General features: G+C 41.5%; 1 long non-coding RNA gene across 1 annotated transcript in view; it reads right to left on the reverse strand.

Moving 5' to 3' along the window:
• Positions 1 to 2,792: 2,792 nt before the first annotated feature.
• LOC146496214 (uncharacterized) overlaps positions 2,793 to 26,787 on the reverse strand; it is a 55,124-nt gene continuing 31,129 nt past the window's right edge. The window contains exon 4 of the long non-coding RNA XR_014871194.1: positions 2,793 to 3,186. This is a non-coding gene — a long non-coding RNA (uncharacterized LOC146496214). The remainder of the gene's footprint in view (positions 3,187 to 26,787) is intronic.

Below are 26,787 nucleotides of genomic sequence, written 5' to 3' on the forward strand. Positions count from 1 at the left end.
TAATACCAGCCAAGTTTTCCTCATCCATCTTGCAGTGTGTCATGTAATGTAATTGCGTTGTTAATTTATCCAAGAATTTCCTTGGTACACCATTTCATCCGCATTGGTTAATTTCCCTGTAGAGTATATTTTCTCCCTTTCCCTCAGTCAGCCCTCCCCTCCTCTAGCTGTATAGCTAGCGGGGCAGAGTAATGTTTCTGCTTAGCATGGCATTAGTCGAAGGGCTAATCAAAGCACTGAAGTCTGTGACACTTTATCAATGCCTGGCTGTGCGCCGGCCAACCTTGCTGTAGTGCAGATCCAATCAGGCCTCCACTGCCTGTCATTATGTCTCTGTGACAGCAGGATCACTCAAAAATGCCCGTGGATTACATCAATATTATTGACAGAGTCTGGGGCATTTAAAGCTGGGAAGCAGCACCAAATGCATAGCAGGGGGCTGACACTTCCTGTGTTTGGGCCGAGGCATTACGGCAAGCTTGGGGGACCGCGAGAGTGGGAGAGATGTATGAGCAGAGCCGGAGTAAATACAAAAATCAATGCAATGCCTAAAATGAATCAGAGGAATAAGACAAACAGATGGTATAATGACCCATTGTTAACTTTGATATGTAAAATTGTAACTTCCCAAGCAGAACTGCCATGCTTAAATGTGCCCTTCCCTTTATATTTTGAATAATTCCCAATAACAATGACAAGACAAGCACCTGGGTGGTTTAGCTGTCAGTGGTAATGGGCTAAAGACTTGTTAATGCAACAATAAAACCCTAGAAATTTTCTTCGTTCCTAAAATGGTTCAATCTTGATAGGGGATTGGCAAGTTTTGACTTCACTTGACAGATGCGTGTCATAATATCCACAGGTGTGGACCCATGTCTTAGTTAGAAGGATGCCGCTGATGGTGCACGGAGGGAGACTAATATAGGCCTTCTTGTGTCTCAGAAAAAACTTGAGTGTTTTCATACCTCCTGTCACCTGAGTGAGGGTCTTGAGGGGAAGGGGCTGGGAGGTGACAGCAGAGATTGCCCTGTGGGGGGAAAAGGACTGGTGTGAGTGGGATACCTTTGTTTCTCTCCTGGCAGAGTACTGTATGTATATATCTCTCACATCAGACCTATAAGGGTAGACAGAGAGTAAGGAAGAGAGCACGAAGTCTGATATGATCAAAGGATGACAGGAGAGCTAGAGGAGGAGAGTCGACCAAAACAAAGGCTCATTCTAAAGTTCCCTGGTGCTGGGTTCCTTACTATCTGACAGAGAGGGAGAGACATGGACTCCACCCCTCAGGCAGAACTCATTTCTACTTGGACACATCACAGGCAACCCTTATTTGATTCATCTGCATATTTTACAGACAAGCATTCACTCAGGTCTAAAGTATGCACATATGTTCTGAAGAATTGCAAAGTTCCATGAGTTCAGGAATTAGACCGTACTTAGAACAAGTAGAAGTTCAGTTATGTACACCCAAATGCTGTAAAGTGACCCATTTGAGTGTAGAGTCCCATTTTGAAGTGTCAGTTTGGGTCATCACCATCTGTTTTAGGTTTTTATTCATATTTTTTGAGTCAGAAATGCCTTAACCATAGGTGGCCGAGTGCCACGTAGCTAGCTTACTTAGCAAGGTGCTTTGTATGAGTGCATCACAAAGACCCAGATACCTACTAAGTAGTGATAAGTTACATCAAAATAAAATGTTCATTAATTTCTTGGATGGTCTGTCAGTACATGTAACCACACTGCAAGCCATAAAAATTGCATGAAAACTTCTATAGAAGTGTTTGTAAGTTACTGGAAATAATAGAGGGTCTGGCACTTTCAAGATCCAGAGGTTGCTGCTTGTACAGTACATAAAAAATCTTTAGCATCTATAGATGCATATAATTCTGTCAGGAGCATATTAAGAACAAAACAGGAGGTCAAGGAGGAAGGATTATTGGACTTGCATTAATCGGGTGGATATAAATAAATGCCAACTGCTCACTAGTTTAACACATTATTTAAATAATACAAATATTTCAGTGAAACTGCATTTACTAACTAACTATGTGGAGAAGTATTGGGTACAAATTGTACCACTTCCTTCTAAAATGTTAAATAGAAATATCAAATAAACAGAATAAAACACTGAAGAAAGTATTACTTTACCACCAGTGGCTGCACAATCAGAAACATGCAAAGAGTGAGTGTGCAGCTGATCTGCTGATGTCTATTTAGCTTGAAATTTAAATTCTGTTTCATAACTCACTTCATGGTTTAGCTGAGCTGTCTTCCCCATGTTCTACAAATATATCATTTATACTTCAGTGGTTTACACAGAGAAAGTCACTATTTTCAGATAAATCAGTGAAATAATGACAAAACCGTGCATGCATGTTGAAAAATTGCAGCCCTCCAACCTTACAAACCTCAAAGCCAAGGCTGCAGAAAGACATATTTATTTTCATGGTTTTGAGACATATAATCTGATGTCATTGTGTGGATTTGGCTTAGCTGAACATATACATTAGAGAAATGGTTAGACTTTTGAAATCAGCACTGAAACACATGGAAGTTTTCCTTCAGAGGCCTACATCTCGGCAAGGACCTGCAATGTTTAGGCAGTAATCATTTGATTCAGTTTTGATTTTGCATTGAATTAATTTCTTCCGGAATTAGATTTTACACATTACTAGAGATCAAATACACACTATACTTTTAAACTGTCACATCCGGAAGATTTAAAGGAAAACCAGAACACCAAACATCTGGTTTCACTGATTTAGAAGGTCGGAGGATTTTCTTTACGTTCCCCCCCCCATTTGCCAGCCCAGTATTGAACATCATCTTTCCTGAGGTGGAGAACTGTGAGAACTGAGACTTTTATATCCAGCTACAGCTCCGATCACTTTTTCTTCCACATTTTTCTTTATAAGACTAAATGATGTCTCAGGAGGAAGAAGACAAGGAAGAGTTACTTGGCCCTCCAAATCCCACACTCTCATACGAAGCATACCATTAAGAGGTGTGGGGTCCTTAAAATCTGCTCTCTGTCTATTTCCTCTCACAGCCTATGTGGCTAAAGACGTCAGAGGGGCAAACAAACCCTTGTATGTCCGTTTCCATTCTGACAGGTAAAATAAAAAGTTGACAGCACTGAAATCCAGCTTGGCCCTGAGACAAGGTATCCTCCGCTGTTAGTCCAGTCTAGGGAAAAACGAGACATAAATTAGTAATAGTTCTTTTTGTGTCAACTAGACAATCACTCCTGGTTGTTGACCCATTGGTGTGTTTACAGAAAGCAAGTGAAACACATTCACCGTCAGTCTAAAACTTAACAACATGCTCAAGGTGGTTGGATGAGGAATGAATCAATAAAATTTGCTCACTTATAAGGCACCAAGGTCAGTGGCAAACTTCACGTGTCTGTCCACTGTTACACTGCTACATCTACTTTCATTTGTCTTCTTCCTCAGTCTGTTAGGTAAAATAAATGGGTCTCTGTTCTTCTTAAAAGAATACTTTATAGTTGGACTCGTATAAACTCAACAGTACGTTTTGTTTCTCAGCTATCGACTGCTTCATAGATGGAGCTATTTGTAATGCAGCATCCGTGGTACATTTTGTTGGCCTTTTGCAGGCTTCATTTTTAACCATCAGGCTTTCATGACCCCTTAAATCTTTCTGTGGAATTCTACAGGCTGGTAAAATTGTTATGACCTCTTTATCTGTTTTATGGACTCCCTGGTCATTTCAGATGGGTAAAAATCAATGCCATTTTTGACCGAAATCAATCGAATTTACTGGTGGTAATTTGAACATGTAGCCGTGTGATACAACAGAATTGTGGACTAGAAGACCATTGATGGGGCGATTTCAGCCCAATCAATAAATACTATAGTTGAACCTTAGACTTTAGACCTTCTTTACCCTGAAGGTCCCTGTACTGAGAACAGAGACACAACTGGCACTAGCTTTTAAATGTTGCCAAGTATGGACAATCAGTGCAAAGGTCATTTGATACTAACGTTGAACTGATTGTGGTGATTTGAAATCTTCAGAAATTTGAGAAAGAAGAACAAGGGCTTAAAACATTTTAAAGGAAAAGATGCTAAAAATAGCTACAACCTTAAAAATCTTCATTAAAAGAATACAATTATAAATATGTCTGAGCTTATATTTAATGATAGTTTGCTGAAAAAGTCATTTAATTTGGATGTACTGCTTCATAGAAGAAGGAATACAGCATATTTTCTTTGACAAGACATCACTGATTGTTTTGTTGTGAACGCCACATCCTGGTAATCCCGCTCTACCTCTTGCCGTCACTGCACTGTCTAATGATGCACAGATTGACACAATAGCCCCTCCTTCTTTCCTTTCCCCCTCTCTGCCATCTGCATGAGAGATCCTAGCACACAGAACTGCTTCTGCATGTTCTCTTAAATGTGTCTCCCAGGCTGGGAGAATAAGGGATTAATGAGATAGATTTATCTTTTCTGGTAATACACTCGCCATTGTTTTCTCCATGCATGTCCTAAATGCATCCCAGAGTGGCTTGGAAGAGAGCTGCATCATTGAGTCCCATAGATCAGCAGTGAGGCATTCTTTTCCACATTCCCATATCCATTTTTGAGAAATGAATGTATTTATGTATACATATAAAATTCACTTAACATTTAACCTGTTAAAATATACTGCCTTTTACACAGGAAAGCTAATAATCTACACTTTTATAGTGCATTGAAGTTGATCCAATATGCATAATTACAAGAGACAAATTTCATAGTTGTATATATCTATTTGCCAATGTGTTAGTATTAATAATGGAACGTATCCTCTCCTGTTCATTTGGTCAGTCACTGCACTTATTAGAAAGAGCATAAATAATTGGATACAATTATAGAGAAATTAGTTTTGAAATGCTGTTCTGATTACCCTTCAATCCATGATTGTACAGTTTACTGAGACTACATACATGAACTCATCAAACCACAATCTGATACAACCTAGAGCTATATACATATAGACAATTTTTTTTTTTTTTTTTTTTTTTTTTTTTTTTTTTTTTTGCCTGTCCCGTTTGGCTCTTTTGCCATCAGAATTATTGTCTAAAGGCGAAGAAAGATGCCCAACGGTTTTTCTTTACCAAATTGACCATCCCAGCTTTGCCGTAATGGTCCATTTGATTCACCTTTTATTCTTTATTTTATTTTCACTTGCTGAATACGGGACAGATTTGACTGGGGGAAAGAAAAGGGAGAAAGAAAGAGGGAAAGAAAGACAGTTGAGAAGAGGGACGGGGGAGAAGGGCAAAAAACAAAAACCAACAGAATAAGCAGAAGAAAAAAAATAAATAAATAAAAAAATAAATACATATATCGATCACCTGGATCACCTGTTGAGAAAGAAAAAAGAAAACAAGCAGAAGAAAACGAGAGTAATACAATAAACCACATCACAATGATATATGGGAATATGACAGTAACTACTAAATATTAAACATTATTGTGCAGCACGTAAGATCGACAGCACAGTGTGCATTGAGGTAGGAGCCAAAAAGGGTGTAGTTTGTGTGTGTAATCACCCGTGTGTACACCTGTGAGCATGGACGCGCTTGTTTTCTTAAAAGGTTCCCTCATGTAATGATCTGCTAGAGGGTGTGGGGGGCCACTGCCCCGTCCTCCAGGGCATGAAGCAGGTATGGAGGAGATCAAAACTCCAGACATCCAGAGGCCCCCAGAACACAAGAGACCAAGGAAGACCAACAGAGGGGCAGCCGCGCCACTGTCCCAGAAAGAGCCGAGGAGAGTCCCAGATGAGGGGTCACCCAGCAGCCACGGAGCAGAAGCCAGGGGGGGCTGCAGTGACGTGCCCGTGAGCTCCGCCGGCAGCCAGCTGTGCCTGAGTGACCGAGCCCCAGGCCGAGAGGCCGGGGGCACCCCACCTCCGAGGTGGCCCAAGCGAGCCCCAGGCTCCAGGCCCCGATAAGCAGCCGCCAAGGAGTGAGCCGGTGTGTACCCGGACGCCCACCCCCGGACACAAAGAACCACCAACGCACCGATGTCTGAGGGAGTCCGCCCCCGGCAGGGGAAGTGGTGGGGGGAGATAGGCCTCCAAACCTTGGAGGGCCTGAGCTGTCCTCAGAGAGGTGGCATCTGATACCCAACCTGACATATAGACACAGACATACAGGCACACACAGATACAAACATCCATTCCCACCCTCATGCTCTCATATGCACTTACTCCACACTCAACCAACGTGGAGACAGACATAAAGAGACGCTGTACACACAATCACACTCCCCAAGCGTACTCTACGAACCGGGTCTAGGTACCCTTGCCCCTGGAGGGGGGAACTGCACCCAGACCCAGGTTGTGTTACCCTTTTCCCTGCGGTGGGGAGAAGCAGACCGCCCCGACTCCGCAGCAGCAGGGAGGCCCCACATTCCGGATCCCAGTCGGACGGCCAACTCCTCCTCCTAGCCCCCCTGCTCCAGCAGGAAGCAGAGAACGAGGGTGAGAGAAGACTCCTAACCTCCCTCCACCCGCTCATTGTAGTGTTGATGTATGTGTGTTCTAAGGTGCATTTAAAACCCAGGAGGGCATGGAGCTACCTGCCAGAGAGCAGCAGGTAAGCGCATAGTCCCTCCTGCTAGCCCTCAATGTCTACGTGTATTTAAAATTGAGAGGTGGGCAACGACGCCGGGGGTGAGGTGTACACCCTGATGGTAATTGGGATTCCGTGTAGCGTGCCCACCCCCAAGATCCTATATGTATGTGTAATGAGAGTGTGAGTAATGTGAATGTCTAAGTTGCGTGATAAAATTGAGGCAGAGGCAGCCAGAAGGGGACAGAGGGGGGGGGGGGGGGTTACCTCCTCTGCACCCTGGTGACACACCCCTACTCCAAGGCCCTGCATGTGTGGGTGGTTGTGGTGGAGCGGGAAGAGGGAGGCAGCTGGAGATGGGGAGGGAAGGAAGGGAGGGGCAAGTGACCCCTCCCTGGGGCCAGCTCCCCCGCTGACCCCAGTAGGCACCCCCATACTCCGCGACCCGCCAGGGAAGGGGGGCCCAGGCCCATCCGAACCGGGGACCAGTGCAGCGGCGCCGCCCGGCCCCACAGAGCCCGGGGCAGTCCACCCAACCCCACAACAGAGAAAACTACACCCACCCCATCATCCACTCATCTTCCAGACTACATAAGACAATAGACGCCCAGGCTGAGATCTTCCTCCACCTCTCCTGTATCTCCCCCTCTTGCAGAGAGAGTTCCTGAGAGAGGAAAGCTCCTGCAAGATGTGACAACCCCCCCCCCACCAGTTGAAGAGCCCCCCAGGTGGCTCGGCGCACCGGCGGCACCCTGCGCCAGTGGCGGGCCCCCATATACCCACCGGCCCACAACCCCGGCAACACACCAACCAGGACCCAGGCCCCCGAGGCCCGGCCAGGGCCCCAGGCCAGAGCCGGAGCGCCCCCAGAACCTCACGCCCGTCCCGGACCCACCCAGGGGCAGCCAGGCCACCAGGTCAGTAACCCCCGTCCATCAGCACAGACCCTCCCCTAGCCCCGCTGCACGTAGCCACGAGGAAGCCGTCACCTAAGAGCCAACAGAGCCCCTAATTGGCCATGACCGCTACCCCGGGTTGAGCCCCCCAAGGAAGATGCTCCCGGGGAACCGCCTGACGCCCTAAGCCCGACCCTACCCCCACACCAATCACAACAGTGAAGGCGAGACCAAAATATGACCCCCCACCCCCACTAGGTGATGGAGGTGATCAAAGGAGTCCAGAGCAATTGATCTGATGTGGTGGCAGAGGCTGTATCAAGACTAATGTAATCTAATAGATAATTTCTATATTGGTTAGAATTAAGATTGTTTTTATTTTTCCAGTTCATGAGGACTGTTTTCTTGGCTATGCATAGGGCAGTGAAAACCATATGGGCTATATTCTTTTCTGAAGTGACATTATCTAAGCTGCCCAACAAACACACTAAGGGGGAAGTTGGAATGTTACATTTCAGACACTTTGATAAGTCTTCACATATCTCGCGCCAAAACTTCTGAACTGGTGGACAGAACCAAAGAGCGTGGATATAATTGTCCGGTGAATTGGTTTGGCAGTGTGAGCAGTTGTTGGTAGATGCAAAGCCCATCTTGAACATCCGATGACCTGTATAGTGCACTCTATGTAGTATTTTGTATTGAATTAATTGAAGACTGGGATTTCTGATTAGATGAAAGGTTTTTAAGCAAATCTGAGACCAGAAGTTTTGGTCTAAGTTAACTGATAAATCCGCTTCCCATTTTGCAATAGGAAGTGATATTGATTCATCTGTTTTAGAAAGCATTCTGTACATTTTGGATAGTAATTTGGGGGTTTTAAGAGTAAAAAATTGAACCACACTTGGTGGTGTTTGTAGTTCAACTTGACCCAGTTTAAATTTCTTTTTTATTATGGATTTAATTTGTTGATATTCTAAAAATCTTTTCTTGTTGATCCCATATTGTGTAACTAGTCTGTCAAATGAAATAAATTCTGTTCCTTCTAGTATATGTTCTACATATTTGATTCCTTTACCATTCCAATCTGAAAAGTTTATCATATTATTGTTTTGTAATATGTCAGGGTTGTTCCAGATAGGTGTACGTTTGCATGGGATTAATGAAGACTCCGTCAATTTTAGAAACTCCCACCATGCTGTCAGAGAAGAGCTGATGTTGATGCTTTTGAAGCATTCATGTCGTTGGATGTTTGAGCTGATAAATGGTAGATCTGAAATCTCTAGATTATTGCAAAGTGCTTGTTCTACATCTAGCCAAGGTTCATCTAAGAGGGTATGTTTTAGCCATCCTGAGATAAACTGAAGCCTGTTGGCTAAGAAGTAGTGCTGAAAGTTCGGTAGTTCTAATCCTCCTTTATCCTTGGTTTTTTGTAGTGTTTTTAAGCTTATACGTGGGGGCTTATTTTTCCAAAGGAATTTGGACATATATGAATCTAGAGATCTGAACCAATCTTGCGGCGGTTTAGTTGGGATCATTGAGAATAAATAATTTATTTTTGGTAATACCATCATTTTTATAGCAGCAACCCTTCCCATGAGTGATATGGGTAGACATTTCCATCTAGCCAGATCACCTTCTACTTTCTTTAAAAGTGGGGTATGGTTTAATTTAGTTAGATCTGCAAGCTTGGGAGAAACATTAATACCTAAATATTTTATATTTCCCGATTGCAGTGGAGTAGAAGAGGAATTATGGAAGCAGCAATTAATAGGAAGGACTGTAGATTTTGACCAGTTAATTGAGTAATCTGATATTCTTGCAAAAGAGTTTATCAATTCAATCACCCCAGAGATATTGTTTTGTGAATTTTGGAGAAAGAGTAACACATCATCAGCATAAAGGCTGATTTTATGTTCTACGTTCTTGCATTTTATGCCCTTAATTGCTGAATTCTGTCTAATTGCTGCTGCTAGTGGTTCGATAAAAATTGCAAACAGTGAAGGGGAGAGTGGGCATCCCTGCCTGGTGCCCCTCAGGAGACATAAGCTGGAGGATGTCTGGTCATTTGTTCTGACACAAGCTGTTGGGGAATTATATAATATTTTTAACCAGTTGATGAAAGAAGATCCAAAACCAAATTTGTGTAAAGTTGCAAATAGAAATTTCCAGTTAACTCTGTCAAACGCTTTTTCTGCATCTAAGGAAAATATTGTAGTTTCAAGGTTTTTACTGTATGAGTAGTCTATCAAATTAAGTAATCTACGTGTATTTGTTGATGAGTGCCTACCTTTTATGAAACCAGTTTGGTCAGGATGAATTAAGAGGGGGGTTATTTTCTCTAGTCTCTTCGAGAGAGCTTTGCAGATTATTTTGAGGTCTACATTAATAAGGGATATTGGACGATAGCTTGAGGGATATACAGGGTCTTTGCCTGGTTTTAGCAGGAGATTAATGTTTGCAGAATTCATATTTGATGGAAGTCTGCCCTTTTCTTTGATTTCTAACAACGTTCTGTAAAAAACTGGTGCTAGAATCGTCCAGAATTCTTTGTAGAATTCTGCAGGAAAGCCGTCTGGACCTGGAGCCTTATTATTGGACATATTTATCAGGGCTTCCTGGAGTTCACCTGATGTCAGTGGCGAATCCAGTGCCATTGCTTGAGAGTCTAATAATTTTGGGAGAGTTATGTTGTCTAAAAATTGATCAATTTCCTTTTTAGATGGGTTTATTTGTGGTGAATACAACGTTTTATAGAAATCCCTGAAAATGTTGTTTATTTGTTTCGGTTCATATATTGTGTTCCCAGATGAATCTTGAACAGCACATATAGTTGTTTTTTCTTTATTTATTTTTAACTGGTTTGCTAGAAATTTACCGGATTTATTACTATGTTCATAATTTTGTAAGCGTAGTCTTTGTACTAAGAATTTTGTTTTTCTATCAATTATCTCATTTAATTCTAGTTTTGTTTTGCGTATTTTGTTCAATGTTTCCTGATCTTGGTGGGACGTGTAGGCTTCTTCTAGTGATTTGATGTTTTTTTCTAATTCCTGAATATTTTTGTTTTCTTTTTTCTTTTTATGTGATGAGAAAGAAATTATTTTACCTCTCATCACAGCTTTCCCTGCTTCCCATAAAACAGAAGCTGATGTTCCGGGAGTGTCATTAAAGTCTAAATATGAAGTCCACTCTTTTTTAAAATATTTAATAAAGTCTTCATCTTTAAGCAGTGATGTATTAAATCTCCAGTTTTTACTTGGCATAGTATTATTCTTGTGCATTAGTGTTAAAGATACAGGAGCATGATCGCTGACAACTATAGGGTGAATCTCAGTGTCTGAAACGTCACTCAGCAGTGAGCTGCTGACCAAAAAATAATCTAGACGAGAGTAGGAGTGATAAACATGTGAAAAAAAAGTATATTCCTTACTGGTGGGGTGAAGGGAGCGCCATGCATCGCAAAGACCAAAGTCGCTCATATACTGTTTGATTATATTTGTGGACTGCCAATTACGCTGAGTTCCTGCTGTATTGAGCCTATCCATTTCTTCATTCAGTCCAAGGTTGAGGTCGCCTCCAAGCACAAGTGTGCCATCTAAGTGTTCAGAGAGTGCACTGAAAAAACCGTGAAATACATATAGACAATTATATTGTCCTTTGGAGAGTAGTTAAAAAAGGCTAAGAGTCAATAATGACGTACGTGTTCTTATTTGGTTTCATCAGAGCTTTTGCCCTCACTTGGAAATTGTTTTGCTGCACTGCCTCAAGGATGATGTAAATTAGGTAAAATTTTACATTACTGCCGCACAGATGAATATGCGAAAGCTTTATCTTGGGGGACAATTACAGCATTTATGTAGATTGTCAGTGCAGTGCCCATTTACACTTAGAGGTATTTGTTTTAGAAAAATGGTAAAATTGTATTTATATTTATCTTTTGGGAATCAAAATTAGCGTTATAAGTATTGCATCAAAATGCAATTAAAATATAAACTCATGTCCACATGTCACAGTCCATCTACAGAAAAGCACAAATCCTTCTTAGGGCACATAGCATCTGTTTGAATGCCGGTAGTCAGCTGCTAATAATAAGAGGACATGCACTGTAATTATCAAGGCATGAATCACACACACTGTCCTCCCACTGAAATGCAATGCTGCCTGGGTGGCAAACCAGAGCAAAATACACAGTGACCCCAGAAACTAGTGGTTGATCTGCTAACAGGTGAAGACCCAGCTTTCAGCACACCACAGATCAAGTTTCTGAAGAAACCTGGGGTGGGTGTGAGAACACTGATGGGTGTTCAGGCTCCACATTCAAAGTGTGAGTATTTTTTTTTCCCAAACTGCAGTGACCCAGGCCAGATCAGGTACACATTTAGTCCATGACCTCACAGAATGAATGGCAAATGTTTTGGAAATCCACAGTGGATGATTGGGTCATATTTAAATGCAGCTTTACAGTTAACTTTCTGAACATTTAAAGCAGTGAAGTATGTAGTTGTTGGTATTTTGGTGTCCTACTGGAAGCTTCCTAAGTGAGTAGCTAAGGGTTTTCATAATTATTGAGTTGGAATTTGGCATTTGTTCTTGCCCTTTTTGTCAGACTTTAGAGTAAAATGAATGAGACTGTATAGACTGTATATCATTACAGCCCCCTAGACTTGCAGTCGTCTGAAAATCATATTTACAATGTACGTTTTGTTTATTTTGTCTCCTCTTTATGTCCTATAAGCTTGGTGTGGAAAGATAGCCATGTTCCTGTTTAATCCCTTGTCTTATGTTTTGAAGGTGAAGAGAAAAGACAAGGCTAAACCTGCAGAACAAGCAGCTACCACAGAAACAAATGAGCGATCACTCGACTTGATGACTTTAGGCCCAGTGTCACAGCAATGTGCGCGGCTGTCTTAACTTGAAATGGCAAGGCAACTGAAGAGGGCTTCCTCCCATGAATCCCTTGCTCCACTCCACACATGCACAGCCATCAGCAGGTTAATTAACTGTGAAAGCTGCTCACTTGAAACCTTAAATCACTCATTCAGCGTTCTGTCATGAGCCACCAGCTTAGCCACGCTGACAAGGGTTCCGCCTTGTTTACCCAACACTGGAGACAGAAGCGTGGAGATGGGGAGGGTTGAGATTTAGGTGGTGTGGCGAGGTACTGCACGACGGGCATCAAATCTGGATTGTAATGATGGAAGTAAAATGTCAGTGAGTGATCTAAAACCACATGCAGAAATATACCCCTGGGTGTGACAATAAATGTGTTGCTGCTGTTTCTCATACTCTCCCGGGAAACCAGGAATATGTCTTCGAGTTTATTTTTCTTTTTTGTGAGTTCTTGCCTATTGTGGGTAATAAACATGATTATTATTTAGACATTTGTAAATTTAATTTTATTACAGATTTCAGTGCTTGGTTAAGTACTTTGCTGTCAGAATGAATCTAGGAGTTTGTCATTTGCAACATCAAAGAAGTGAGTAATCACACAAAACGTCAAATCCTTGCTCCTGTTTGACACCCTTCTTGCCGTTTGACTTTCTCGTCATTGCTGATTTTTGTACATGGATCTTTTATTTTTGTTTTTTTGTACCAAACATGCCCCATGCAAGGCAGAGGTCATCAGCACTTGACTATTGTTGTAGCATTTAGCAATCTTCCAAGGACTGAAAAGAGTGATGAGTGATGAAATGTTTCTGCCAGTGAAAATGCTTTGTCCTGATGACTAGAATCAACTTTCTGGGATTTCCTTACCTGGATTTCTTAACATGCAAAAAATAATTACTGAGCCTCCTTCTTCTTTTTCTTCACATATCACAGGTTGAGATTAGTCTCATCTCTCCAAAGGATAGGATGTTTTTATGTACAGTGCAAGTCATAAATAGGGGTACTGCTTTAAAATGCTATAACACTAAGAATTTGGTTTGGGGTCCAGAGATAAATACAGTAATAGTAAAAAGAAATTACACCCCCTGTTAGTTCTATTATGTTCTGATTTGCTTATCAGAACATAATAAATAATCTGGTGTTTGATTGGCAGTTATCTTGAAAAAAATGAACAGGGCTGCCAGTCTTCCCAGGAGTGGACATCCCAGCAGATTTTCCCAAGATCAATCCCCCAAGAAACTGCAAAAAAAACCCAAAAGCTACATTTCAGACTCTACAGGCCTCATTTAGCATGTTAAATGTTAAAGTTCATGACAGCACAATAAGAAAAAAAGACTGAACAACTATGACCTGCTTGGATGAACTGACAAATAATCTCTCTAAAAAGAAGACGGCAACTTGACTTAGGTTTGCAAAGTTGAATCTAAACCAAATCACAAGACTTCTGGAATAATTTCCTTTGGACAGATGAGACCAAAGTGGAAATGTCTGGCCATAGCGCACAGCACCATGTATTGTGAGAACCAAACATGGTAAATCAGCACAAACACCTCATACCAACTGTCAGCACAGCAGTGGAGGGGTGATGATTTAGGCTTGTTTTGCAGCCACGTGACCAGGGTACCTAGCAGTCACTGAGTTGACCATGAACTCCTCTGCATTAAGTATTTTAAGCCCATGTCTCACACAGTTGAAGCCTGGACAGAGTTGGGTCTAACTTTAAGACATGTCAAGGGCCAGATTGTCTTTTATCTTTGGACAGTCTTACAAATGGGTTAACACAACCTGTATGTATAACTTTTCCAAATCATTCTCTTTGTTGCAAAGCATGCGCTGGAAACACAATGTCAAGAACTTCAGAAATACCAAAGTAACTGTAATTTCTTGGCATCCATCCCCAAGCTGAGCCCTTTCACACCCTTCAGGGTCCGTATTATTCCTGCCTATATAGGTCATCCATAATATTCAAATGTGTTTGCTTAGGGAAAAATGTGACATATGCCTATTTTCCCCCATTAGTCAAATAGCTGTGGCCGTATAGGACGCTCTTTCAGAGCAGACCCAACAGAGAGGTTGTGTTCTTGTCTGTTCATTTCTCCTTTTAACAGGTTGGACATCTCAGAGGCACGGGTTCATTTTGTTCTCACTGCAGGGGTATTGAACTGTAATGGCACCCTGGGGAGGACTGGACTAATATGTAAGAGCTTTCAACAAGAGCAAATATCTGGGACACAGATTTGGATTCACGTGTGTCATGAACAAATTCGTTCATTAATAAAGAATAAGATGAGCACAGAATTACATTTTGAAACGCAGCTTACTGCTGAAGTGATGATAGCACTGACAGGATGACCGGCCCCAGTGTGAGAATTCTTCCCCTCTGTGCATTAGCCTGCCTTTACAATCCTCTGTCCTTTCTTTGAAGCATTACCGTTGAATATGACATCCATAAATCAACTCCCATCCAAATAATCTCATAAACTAGTTTACAGCGTAATTCATGCTCATCAGCATTCTTTGTTTAACATTTATGTTTATTGATAAATGAAGATAGGTTTAAATAATTCAAACCAAACATTAGCTATGAGCAGAGAGATTAATAATTGATGGGGTGTGTGAAGGGCTTGGCCACTCTGGGAATAGATAATATTAGCTTAATGCAGAGCTGTGTGAACAGGGGAAGTGTAATGGACCCGCCGCCTTTAACTGATGATGGTTATTGTGGCCTGAAAGTTGTTACAAAAGGGGAAAAGGGGTCTGCGTCGTGCTGAGGGGGGGAGGGTTGCAGTTTGGCCATAGATTTGGCTCATAGGAGCTGACAGTGCAAATTGTGGTTTTAATAGCAGGAGGTTTACACATTCTACCGAGAGGCCCTAATGGCCAGGCCTGTGCTTTGCGTAAAGGGAGAAAAATGGCCCTGCGCTATTAAAATGAAACTTGAGAAGGTCCTTGCTCTTAGTTTGGTGTTTTCCTTTTTTCCCAGTCAAACTCTGTCTCTCCATCACTCATTCTGATCCCCTCCTGTCCATTTCCTGCTCGGGCTCTCTCTTAAGTTTGCCCACACACCCTCAACATGGTGGCTTGCAAAGTGATCTAATGCACTGACCCTGTGTGCGGCAGACAGGCTCATTTTACACAGAAAACTAAGGAGCAGACCAGGTTATGTATAAGACAGCCTGAGCCTGTGTGGCAGATGATGCTCAGAGAATGATATCTCATAGATATTGCATTAAATAATAATATATGAATGAGTGAACCACAAATTGGAAACATTCTCTGTCTAAATAAAGCCATACAGTACAGCAGTAAAAGGACCCGTTACTGCACATACAAGAAAACCATATCATTAAGACTTATCTCTTGTACACAAAAGAAGAATGCAGCAATGTTTGATATTACCCATATGCTTATGTTAATGGCTGCTCAGTGCCTGCAGGTCAGCCTGCAACAAAAGGGCCTTACTCTCCAAGGGATACTATGCTTGTTGTGCCAGGCTAGTAAAAAAAGATGCCGAGAGATAATGTGTATCAAAGGCAGAGGAGGACCCCTTCATTCCATATTGCTATCACAGCAGCATATTAGCATCTAAACAAAGGAAGCAGAATCCCCTGCAGCGCAGCGGTGTTTCATGTGGTCACTCACTGCTTTTATTTATTTCTCAATCCAACACATTTTATGCTGAGTAGCAGAATTCGGCGCACTCCCCTCCCACCCCCCCACCCCTAAAAAAAATCCTCTTGTGTTTTCAGCACAAAAGTGTTGAAGTTGCTGCTTCTTCTCTTTTTCCTCTCTCCTTCTCTCTGCTCTCTCACTCTCTCTCTCTCTCTCGTTTGACTTTATTGCACAGCTATGACAGCTGTCATCACTCCTCAGCAGGCTTCAGATCTGCATTTCAAGGTTTGCAAGTTCACAGGTTCACCAGGTTCTGCTTAGGCAGACAACACAGGCAGCCAGTCTCCCGATGAGTCCCTCCCATAAACAATAGGTCATGCATACACTCACAGCAACAGGAAATGCATATAACATTTGCCCAACTATTTTTGGCTCCGTATTTGCAGTACGCTTTCTATTAGATAAAACGGTTTCTGCAAAAGAAGCTAACGTGCATTCATATGGCAGTGATAGGTTTCATTATGTCTGTTAATCAGGAAGATACATCAAACTAGCGTATGAGAGAAGCAGTATATTAATAGAAAAACATCTCATATTGGTAGGAAAAAATACATCTTAAAGGATCTGGATTTGAAAGAGAACAGTGAGAGTGCAACTATTAACAGACAAGATTATGAGTGCTGTATTACCTAAAAAATTATTAAATAACATTTTCTAATCATCAATACTAATTAAAAATAAACTTCATGTCAAATTAAGAAACTGTTAAAGGAATTCCATGCATATTTGCATTTTTTGCATACTGCTGCTGTCTAACAAGAGAAAGATTGGTGATTATGCAGTACAAAATAAAAGATTACTGTGATAACATTAAATGCGTCTGTAATTATCACATTACTAAAAGCATATCCTTTGCATTGCACATCAGTTCTTCAAGTTCTTTAATTTTCTTGTCCCATTTTGCCTTTTTCACAGCCAAAAAAGGACAAATACATGATGGTAAACTGCTAAGCTCAGGTTAATTAGATCAGTTATGTGATAATGCATCTCTGGTAATGTTGCTGCAGAAGTAATGTAGCAAGTAGTGTGACAAGTTACTTTTTGTAAAGGTAGCAAGTAACAAGTAATACTTTAAATTTCAGGGGAAATGTTCCAAAAACTGGTAACAAAATGTAATGATAAATGTAAGAACAAGGCTTCATGCAGCCATAATCACACAACACTGCTATATATATATTTTTTTTTATTCTATATAAGAAAGTCATGTTCATAGTTATATTTTACCCATCACAATGGTTTCCTGTAGGCTCTTTTGTTTAAGATCCTAACAGCAAATTGTAGGTTATTGTCATTTCCTTTTCAACATCAGTCAGCATCTCTAGCTTACAACAAAAGCTAAAGTGTCTCAAAACGTTGCATGTAGCATACAAACATGACAACCACATTTCCAGTTGTTTTAAATTGTTAGACTATTACTTTAACATACTTATTGATATATCTGTGACTTTAATGCTCACAGTCCATCCTAACTAAACTAAACCATGTATCTGTTCGAACTTGTACGAGGAAGTGCTTTAAAAATTGATTCCTCTGGGTTTTGGAATGAGCAATCTGAAGCAGACAAGACTCTGGCCTCTTGTTACAGGCTTGACAGACAGACCTGTTTGTTTTTGACCCTGGCTGCTCTCCTCTAATGCTGTCACTGTCAAAACTGAAATGCCCTTTAAGACAGATATTTGACTGGTCAGCTGGTGACCTGCCTTGCAGCTGCTGGATGGATGGACAACATGCTAAGACCAACTCTGCAATTTGCCAGATCTAGCTTTGACAGCAAATTGAAAACGATCAATAATAACCTGTCAGGAAGAGGCAGCGTTTCCCTCTCATTTAGTGATAAAGGTGAGTTTGTGTTTGAAGAGTTGCAAGTGGATAGACAGGAGAAGAGCGAAACAAGAGATTGGACACAGATGTAGTTGGACAATTTTCCACTAAATTGGTATAAAAAAAACACATAAAAGTAGGCCATTTTGGTTATATTTCTGTGGTAATTTGGTTGTCCAAGCAAAAGCACAGACTGTCTGAGTGATGCCATCATTGTCCTAAGGTTGGTGTATGACCTCTGGGCACGAGGATGACTGCGCATATGTAACCAGGCTAATTTAGACAATGCTCTGAGCAAGCTTTACTCCATAATTCACAGGCATGGGTTTTTTTTAACCCTTTTTTCCCCCATCAGACAAACCCTAGGTCTGCAACCATGCACAACTTCTGCTCCCCAGCTCATCTGGATAGCTGGAGGCCTAGTCAGAGACAGATAATGGACCAAAGGTACAAAGGCGCACATATCTCAATACATGCATGAGAGGCAAGTGCTGGGTCGTTATGGTAGTCTGAGATAGCCCCAGTCTCATCACTTTCTCTGATGTGTGTGTACATGAGTGACATGTCATTGTCCTCACATCGGCCTAAAGCAAAGCTCCTTTGTTATCATCTCTGAATGCATAAACCTTTCTAGTCTGGACCTCAAAACAGAGGACAGGGCAATTAAACACCATGGTGTCGCTTGAAAGAATTTTCTGTGCATTTTTTTCCAGTCCCTTTTAAAAATGATGTCCCATAAAGGCGAACGAATTGCTCCATGGAACTGATGCATTTATTTATGTTTTGTTTTGGGGTTGTTGGGGTTTTGTTTTTTGTTTTTTTAGCTTTTTTTTTTAAAAAACAAAGAGAAAACATTGATTGTTATAGAAATAACTTCTGAAACACATTCATTACAAATAAAAATGATAAATTAGACTTCAAGGTAACTATTAATAAAAACCTCTGTACAAAACATGCAAAAGACATCAAAGTATTTATTTGGTCTCTCAGCTACAAATGGGAGACTAAAAAAAAAAGTCTTGACATGGTATTCCAGACTAAAAGCAAAACTAAAATTTCAGATCACTTCAGCGAGCCTTCAAAACAAACTTCACTGCCAAATCGGAGAAATGCTACCACGTTCCTCTGTTCCTCTGTGATTGTGATGACGAGTCGTTCTCCCAGTTCAGAGTCCTAATGGTGTCTGTGGAAGGAATGTAGAACTGAGTTCCAGGCTGGCAGGGACGTGCTTAGAGCTGCACACTTGTCACAGTATATGATATGAGCACTCCTCTGAACTACAGCCGTTAATAATTTCTTCAAGATCCAAAAGTCTTTTTCCTTTTTTTCTCTCCACACTGTCTTTACAGAACTAGCCACCAAGTCCCTGTAACTATTTCAACACTTGCAGTAGAGAAAGCAAAGAGATGGAACACTCTCTTTGTTTAACTGAAGAAAGTTTGCAGAACCGGTCTCAGAACTTGACATGAAAAGAAGAGCAGTGTGAGCAGTCAGGCAGACAGATAGTCATGGTGGCAGGCTCTGAAAGGAATTCTGGGTACCAGTTAGCTTATCTAATTGCAAACGAGCACAGAAGTGCGTGGACACTCATCACACGCTTGTCAAAACATAGCTGCCCAAGATTTTGCTCTGCTGTTTGCTAAAGATTTTGTTTACATCCAGACAGGCATTATCTAATTCCCCTTTGAGAGGACAATTGTAGCAATTACTCTCAGATAGGTTTGGCACAGCTGGAGAAACAAAAGAATGAAAAGATTTATCAAAAGCATCTCTTAGAATTATTGCGTCATCCCTGGGCTTTATCTGGAGTCTATGTGCATCAGCTTTGAACAAAGACTTGAAGATATGTGTTTTTTTCCTGATAGTTTAACATCTATGGTAAAGATTAACAGGCTATTAAAAGTTGTGTGTTATTGATGGAGTATGATAAAAGAAAGTTGTTAAAGGTTCAATTACAAAAATGAGCCTATAAAGACTGAGTAAAATCAAATGGTTTCATATGGAGAGAAGTTAATGTGTCTTTGTAGTTGTAGAAAACAACAACTGCTATACCAACAGGTCTGTAAGGCTTCAATCACAGAGACCTAGAAACAAATTGGTGGCTTCAGGGGAAAAATTTGTATTCCTTTGAAATGTGTCGGTGAGTGTTTGTTGGCTGACTCGTCAATCAGAGTGAGTGAACGTGACATCAGTTAGGACTGGGACTTTGGGACCTGCCGCCAAACTTCACCAAATACTTGCAACCAGTGAGGGAACACACATTATTTCCTAGCGTCCCGTGGTTGCCAGGTGCTCGCTAACCATATCTGATGACAGATTCAGTCTTCTGCAGTGAATCTTGGTAGAACCTATGATGTAATCTACGTAAGCGCTCTACACTGTTGCCAGTAGGAGGTGATAATATAAGGTAACATACATGCTAATTATGCATCAGGTTACGCTGAAGTTTAGAGTGCTCTGTGGTTACAATGTAGCTATGGCATAAGTCTCCAGTAAACCTGTGTAACATCAGTCTCCTAGCTTGCTCCTAAGGTCAATACTGACATACTTTTCGAGCCACTTCAATATTAATACCTTTTTTTTTTCTCTTTTTTTAATTGTTTTAGTTTAGCATACTAGCAGGGTAACATTTTCTAATTATCAACACTAATTAAAATAATTTTAATGTCACTAGTTTGGAAGTTAGCCTGGTAGTGCTGAGGAAAATATTGCAGAATGGCAATCTGTGGGACCGTTTGAAGAGAATTTTTTTATTGAAAACTACAAGTGCCACACTCATGGCTGAAGTAGAAGAAAAGACAAGGAAAAACTGAAGAATTCCCTGTTATCCTCTGGGTGCTGTGGATATCTGTACCAAAATTCATGGCAAGCCAATCTAACAGCTGTCAAGACATTTCAGTAAAAGCAGAACATGTCAACCTGCTGGTTAAAAGTTGCTGAAGTATTTCAGTCTGGAGTCTGAAGTGGCCTTCCCTAGAGCAATCCCCTAGCATGGGTAAAAAAAAATGGTGACAGGTGTCTTACTTAAAGGAACACTGCTGGTAGTGAGAACTAGAAGAATTTCTGAAAGAACAGGAAGATTAACACAAACACTGAACTTAAGTTGATCTTATTTTCACAATGCTGAGGGAAAGAGAGAAAAGCTCCTTACACAAATATTCAGCATCCCCTTCTAACACTGCAACTCACAGCACACGTCTTGTGTTTTTTCCAAACATACAGTGCATTAAGGAGACATGTTCTTTTGAATTCAGTGGAACATCCTCACTCACCAGGTGTCACTAGCTGAACGGGGGTCAAAGTTTAAGGAAGGAAGAGGCCATTTTGTTTTTCACCATAGACCTGAAACTGCTGATGGATGCACTTCCTATGTCTTTGCATCCACACACACATACTGGAACAAATGGTGTGACTGTATGCTAATGTTCTTGCTTGTGGCCATGCATTATCTGCTCAACAGAGCAAAAGATTAAAACAACCACAGATCACTTGTGTTTTGAAGAAAAAAAAATATTTGTTCAACAGCATTTGCACTTCTCTCTTAATGCCACAAGGCATTCGTGTTGAGTAATGAGTCAGACTAATCCCTCATTGGTTTCTGTGGCTTTGAGCATTAAAACATGATGCGTCTCCTCACTTCACTGTAAATGCCTGTGGACCTCTTAATGTAGCCAAATGCCCTGCTGGGTTGGATTGACCGTAATGGATTTGGTCCAATGACAGATATCCCGCTCTCATAAATTGATTTGATCTCCGAGGACATAAAATTAGAGAATTTTTACAATTGAAACATCAATGGGAGATAAACCACAATGGCATGGAGAAAGTCAATGCCTGCTAAACTGGCACTGGAAGAATCAAACATGTTACTCAAGTGACTGGTTATTTATACTTCTGATCTGCTTTTATCTTAATTTTGTGAGGTCGCTGATTTATTTAATAGATGAAATACATCTTTCTAATTTAAATCCAAAAGCAGCTGCAACTAGTAAATAAAATTTCTTCCTAACTTCCATGTAAATTATTGTCACTGGAATGTTTTACCTATGATATGTGGACTAAAAATAACATAATGCTAATTCCAACTCCCTTTTTTATTGTTAATGCCGGTATCAACATATTTTAGCATTAAAGATGTGTAATCTATCACAGGGTCTATTTTTAAAATCAGTCACTCAGCCAGAGTCCGATTGCTCATAAATTCAGCATCGAATAAAGTGATCAGATTACATTTAATGCATTTTTTTTTTGTTTCCGCGGGCCTCGGCTATAAATTAAAACCATCTGAAAGCGTCTAGAGTGCATTTCATTTTGCCTTGATTCATGCGCTGTAATATAACCCCTCTCCGATTCCCTGTGTGGCACAGGACAGCGGGGCGAGTGAGCTGAGTGCGTCAGGAGATTAAAACCTAACCGCGAGATTGGACTCAGGATGTAGGCATCAGATAATATACTAGAGATATAATGAAAGTACAAACAAAAACCTGGCACAAGAGAAACGCCTGCTCATAAAATCTCTTCTCTCACCATTGTCTTTCTGACAAAAGAGATTCCACAAGCCTGGCGCCCTGCGAGTTATTAACAGTTGACTGAATTACATACTTCAGAAACTTAAGTGATTTGAGTTTTGCCCTAGCTTTTCCATTGCCAGACAGTGTGTGTAGCTGTCCTTATGAGGGCTAAGTACACAAGGAGCACATTGTATGAATGTGCATGTAATTGAAAAACTGACCCATCAATGGAATAAAGGTGTCAGAATATTGTGTTTCCTACACAGATAGGGAGGTCAATGAAGCAACTTTAGCAAATGCAGTTCTGCGAGGGGAGATCATGATGTGTAAAGCTCTTGCACTCTGTCAGTCCAGTGCTGAGCACCTCTTCTCGGCAGGCTTGGTTTACACCTTTGTGTCCTTGTGTGCCCGGCTGCTGTAGTGATAGATTGGTCGTCGCTTCCACGTTGGGAGCAGCACTGAATGAGACGCCTGCCGGACAGCTGTGCTGGCACACACTGCCATCCTTGCTGCCAAGTCGCAGAGCCTTTTTACCCCCGCTGCTCCCTGAACACTGCTCAGTGCTTACCGTCAGCCTCTTCCATGTCGTGCTTCAATGACAAAACACACGTCAGGCTTTAACAGCTCACTTTGCACTAGCTTGGCGGATCCAGGCCAGCTTTTGTGTTATTGGCAGGGTCGCTGTCTGAGGTGTGTGCTGGGCCAGTGGAGCATACAAGGTCATATTTGGTCTCTGCTGTTCATGCTAATATATTAGATGACTGAGATGATTAGTGCAGACATACGCAGGCTGCAATTTCCCGGCCTTGTGGGAGCTGTTATCATTTTATTTAAAGTCTAAAACAACTTACATTAAACACCTTCCTGGGAGAGGCATTACAGGAGAATCCTGAAGTACCCATCGCTGTCAGGTTCTGAAGGCCTTGAATTGAGATGTACTTTTAGTTACAGTAATTGAAGAAGTTAACATGGAAAATGTAGAGGGGTGTAATATGTGATTAGCATTTTGCTGTGGCACCAGACTGCATTAATAAGAGATGATGAAAAATCAATAGCAGTCATTACACCACTATGCAGGATAAAATATTAACTAGTTTGGAAACTGACCTGAGGAGATTTATTTTCCTCCAGCAGAGAAGGCTTGATGTGGTTATTGATAATAAACACCTACAGGAGTGCAAAAGCTAGCTGAGGAAACATCATATCTACCAAAGAAAGGGAAGATGAGCAGTTAACCTTCAGCATAATTAGATCAACCTGGCCTTGTATGTGTTTTTTACCTCAGTCAAGTAAAGGAAGGTGAATGTATTTGAGCAGAGAGAATGATAAGTAATACAAATGCACACTGGCAAATTCAGTTCCTGCATTTGTAGGCATGTATTGACTCCAGACTTCAAAATGTATATCATGGCTTTGTGGAAACATCTGTCAGTGTCATTGTATGGCTTCACAAATGGCTTTGATCTCTCCAAGCTACTTCAAGTGCGAATGCAGAATCTGTTTCTAAGGCATGTTATGATTGTCTGTATTAAAAGCATAAATTTTAAACGGGAAGCAGATGATGTTATTAACCAGATCCTCCATATTGTTGTTACCATTCTCACTGAGGACTGTAGTCTTCCTCTTTCTATCTTTTCTGAATAGATTCCCAGTGGAGGGATCGACATGGATTTCACAAACAATTTATCCCAAATTGCAGGAAAATTGACTGCAGATCTTACAGAGAGGACAAGGGAAAAAAAAAGAGGAACGAGCTTACGATGATCCACAGGGTATTTATTCACCAAGGCTCTCATGGTCGTTCCACAGGGTTCTCTCCTTTCAAAATAACCCACGGCCCCCTTTTCAAACCACCCTCCAACAATCACCACCCCCACCCATTCGTTCGCCGTTTCAAATGTATTAATGGGCCGGAACCTTCCTGGATGATCTTGGCCCTCTCCCTAATGAAAACACTCTGTGGCTGGATCCCAGTGCAGTAATCAGGATCTGGCCTCCAGAGCACTGGAGCATGCAACATGCAGAGCAGGAAGAGCCCCCCAGTGACCCCACACTGTGTCCTTCAGTCACCCCATGTTGCCCTGCGCCCTCTCTGGCCTGGGCCTCTTCTCTTCTAAAGCCCTCAATGCCTGAAGCCACAAGCCAGGACCTCTACAGTTTGAGGAGTTTGATAGGCTAGAAACAGCGCCCATTACCGAATTTACTGTTTATGTAATGTCAATGAGGTGTAACGCTCTGCAGTATCACAGTTTTGTAGGCAATTAGAGTTTATGGATATTCAAAAGATTTTGAGTATGTGTTGATATATTATTATCCCGTGGTAAGCTGTTTGTTTCGAGCTCATTTCTAGACAAAATGTTAGACAATATTTACTCTGACATGTATTCAAATAATCTCAGTATGTACCTCAGTGAAGAAAAGTTGTTGTTACATGTTTCAAAATATTACATCATCTTTAACTGTGAAAGCTGTGTATACTGTGCACTCTGCTTTGGGCATCTCTGATTCATCATCAAATCAGAGCCCTCAGCTACCATAAACAGAAGCTAGCCGCATATTGTAAACGGTGAAATAAAAGCCTTCCACTTCCAGGGGAGGTGTCATTTTTAAAGGCTGATCGGGACAAAACAGAAGCAGAAACCATGTCTTGGGCTCTCTCTGTGTTTAGCCTGTCGGTAGCCAGAAAGACTTTGTTTGGTCTGCTTTGACAGGCCTCCTTTAGTCTCCACTCTCTGTCCCCCCAGGCCCCAGCCTTCAGCCTCGAGGTAAGCCCAGCCAGATGTGGCGACCCAGGGTTCTTTACAGCTGCACGTGTAGAGGGGCACTAGAGTGATGGTGCAGTCGCTGGGACGTACATCATCTTTTTTAACTTGTCTGTCTTCGCTGACAGACCCGCCGAGTGCTGTTTTCATTCCCCTTGGATAATATCTTTTACAGTTTTGCGAAACTGTCAGCAACCTAAAGCGGTGATCCCCACCTACCTGTACTGTTGCCCATCACCCCTAATGACAACCAGACACCCTCAAAGACAGGGCACTAAGGTGCTAACTACCCCACAGAGCTACAGTACATCTAACACACTTCCCAGCTCACATTTTCCAGATAGAATGTAAGGTTCAGTTTATTTAGCTGAAACATCTGTTACGTGATTTTACTGTTGTCTTTTACTTTTTGAGGGGTGGAGCATCTTTTAGTTTTTCTTTTTTCTACTAGTAAACATGCACCATTTCTAATATTGGCTTTAAAAAGAACTTTGCACATCGTAGGGGTGTAATAATGTAATAGAGGGTTGATGTCACTCAAACTCAACGACACTAGATAAATTCTGGGGACCATTTTTGCAAATTGTGAAAAATGCCCCTCTTACTTTGGTTTATGCGAGAGACATTTATGTGTGAGCACTTCTTCAGGGCAATTTATTTGAGAATAAAAGAGGAGCCAGCCTTCACATGTGTTAGTGGAGCGTGTGACAACTACACTATGGTCTGCATTTGTTTTTCTTGGGCTCTTTCATTCTCTCCCTCTGACCTTGGGGGAACAAGGACCAGTGGGCAATTGTCTGGTGTCTCGAATAGTTAAGTCAGACATTTTGCTGCCCTACAAAGAACTGCAAGCCCGCTAACTACTGAAGAAATTATAGAGGAAAAAATAATGAAAGAAAATCTGTCAGATATGAAGAAGTCTCAGCTTTTTAGTGTCAATGCTCAGCCAGGCATAAAATGCTCCATTTAGACCCCTGTTCCAGAAACAAAGCTTTCTGGCACAGCCTCACAGGTAGTGATTGTCTGAGAATGTACAGAAAGATTTCCATGTCTCCCTAGCCCCCTCCTTTCTCCTCTGCTTCCTCCAGCCCTCCCTCTCTCCTCATATGAGACTGTAGCGTTCAGCAGCTCAGCTACGAGTTGTGAAGCAAACTTGGTGAAAAGCAGCAGGAGATGAATCTCTTTAAGTCCCCTTGAACAACATAAAACAGTCTGGGCTTCCATTATTCAGGGGCCTATGCTGCTTGTTTACAGTAGACTGGGCCCCGCTGCACCTGCACTCCGGATGGCCTGACAGCTTGATGGGCCCTTTAATGGTGATTCACTGGCCAGATATATGTGGATAAAAATGGAATTCTGGGAGAGCAATCTAATAAGAAAATAAAGCGCTGAATGGTTGCCATGGCTGTTGGATGAGCTTGTTGGGCCCTGTTCACCAGACCATGCTGGCTGGAAATCAAATCCAAACTTTGATCTTGGGGCTTTATTACATGCTATCACCTCAGCTATGGGTCCCTTCAAATAGAGTGTCACAGGGTCAAGTAGATGGTACTTTAGTTTTACCTTTTAAAACTCAGGCTTTAACCTTGATGCTCTGTAAACAGGAATTCAATCCCAGCGTTGAACATTATTTGGGTGTCTGTGGC

This window comes from Neolamprologus multifasciatus, chromosome 19, assembly GCF_963576455.1.
Source record: "Neolamprologus multifasciatus chromosome 19, fNeoMul1.2, whole genome shotgun sequence".
Classification (NCBI taxonomy): Eukaryota; Metazoa; Chordata; class Actinopteri; order Cichliformes; family Cichlidae; genus Neolamprologus; species Neolamprologus multifasciatus.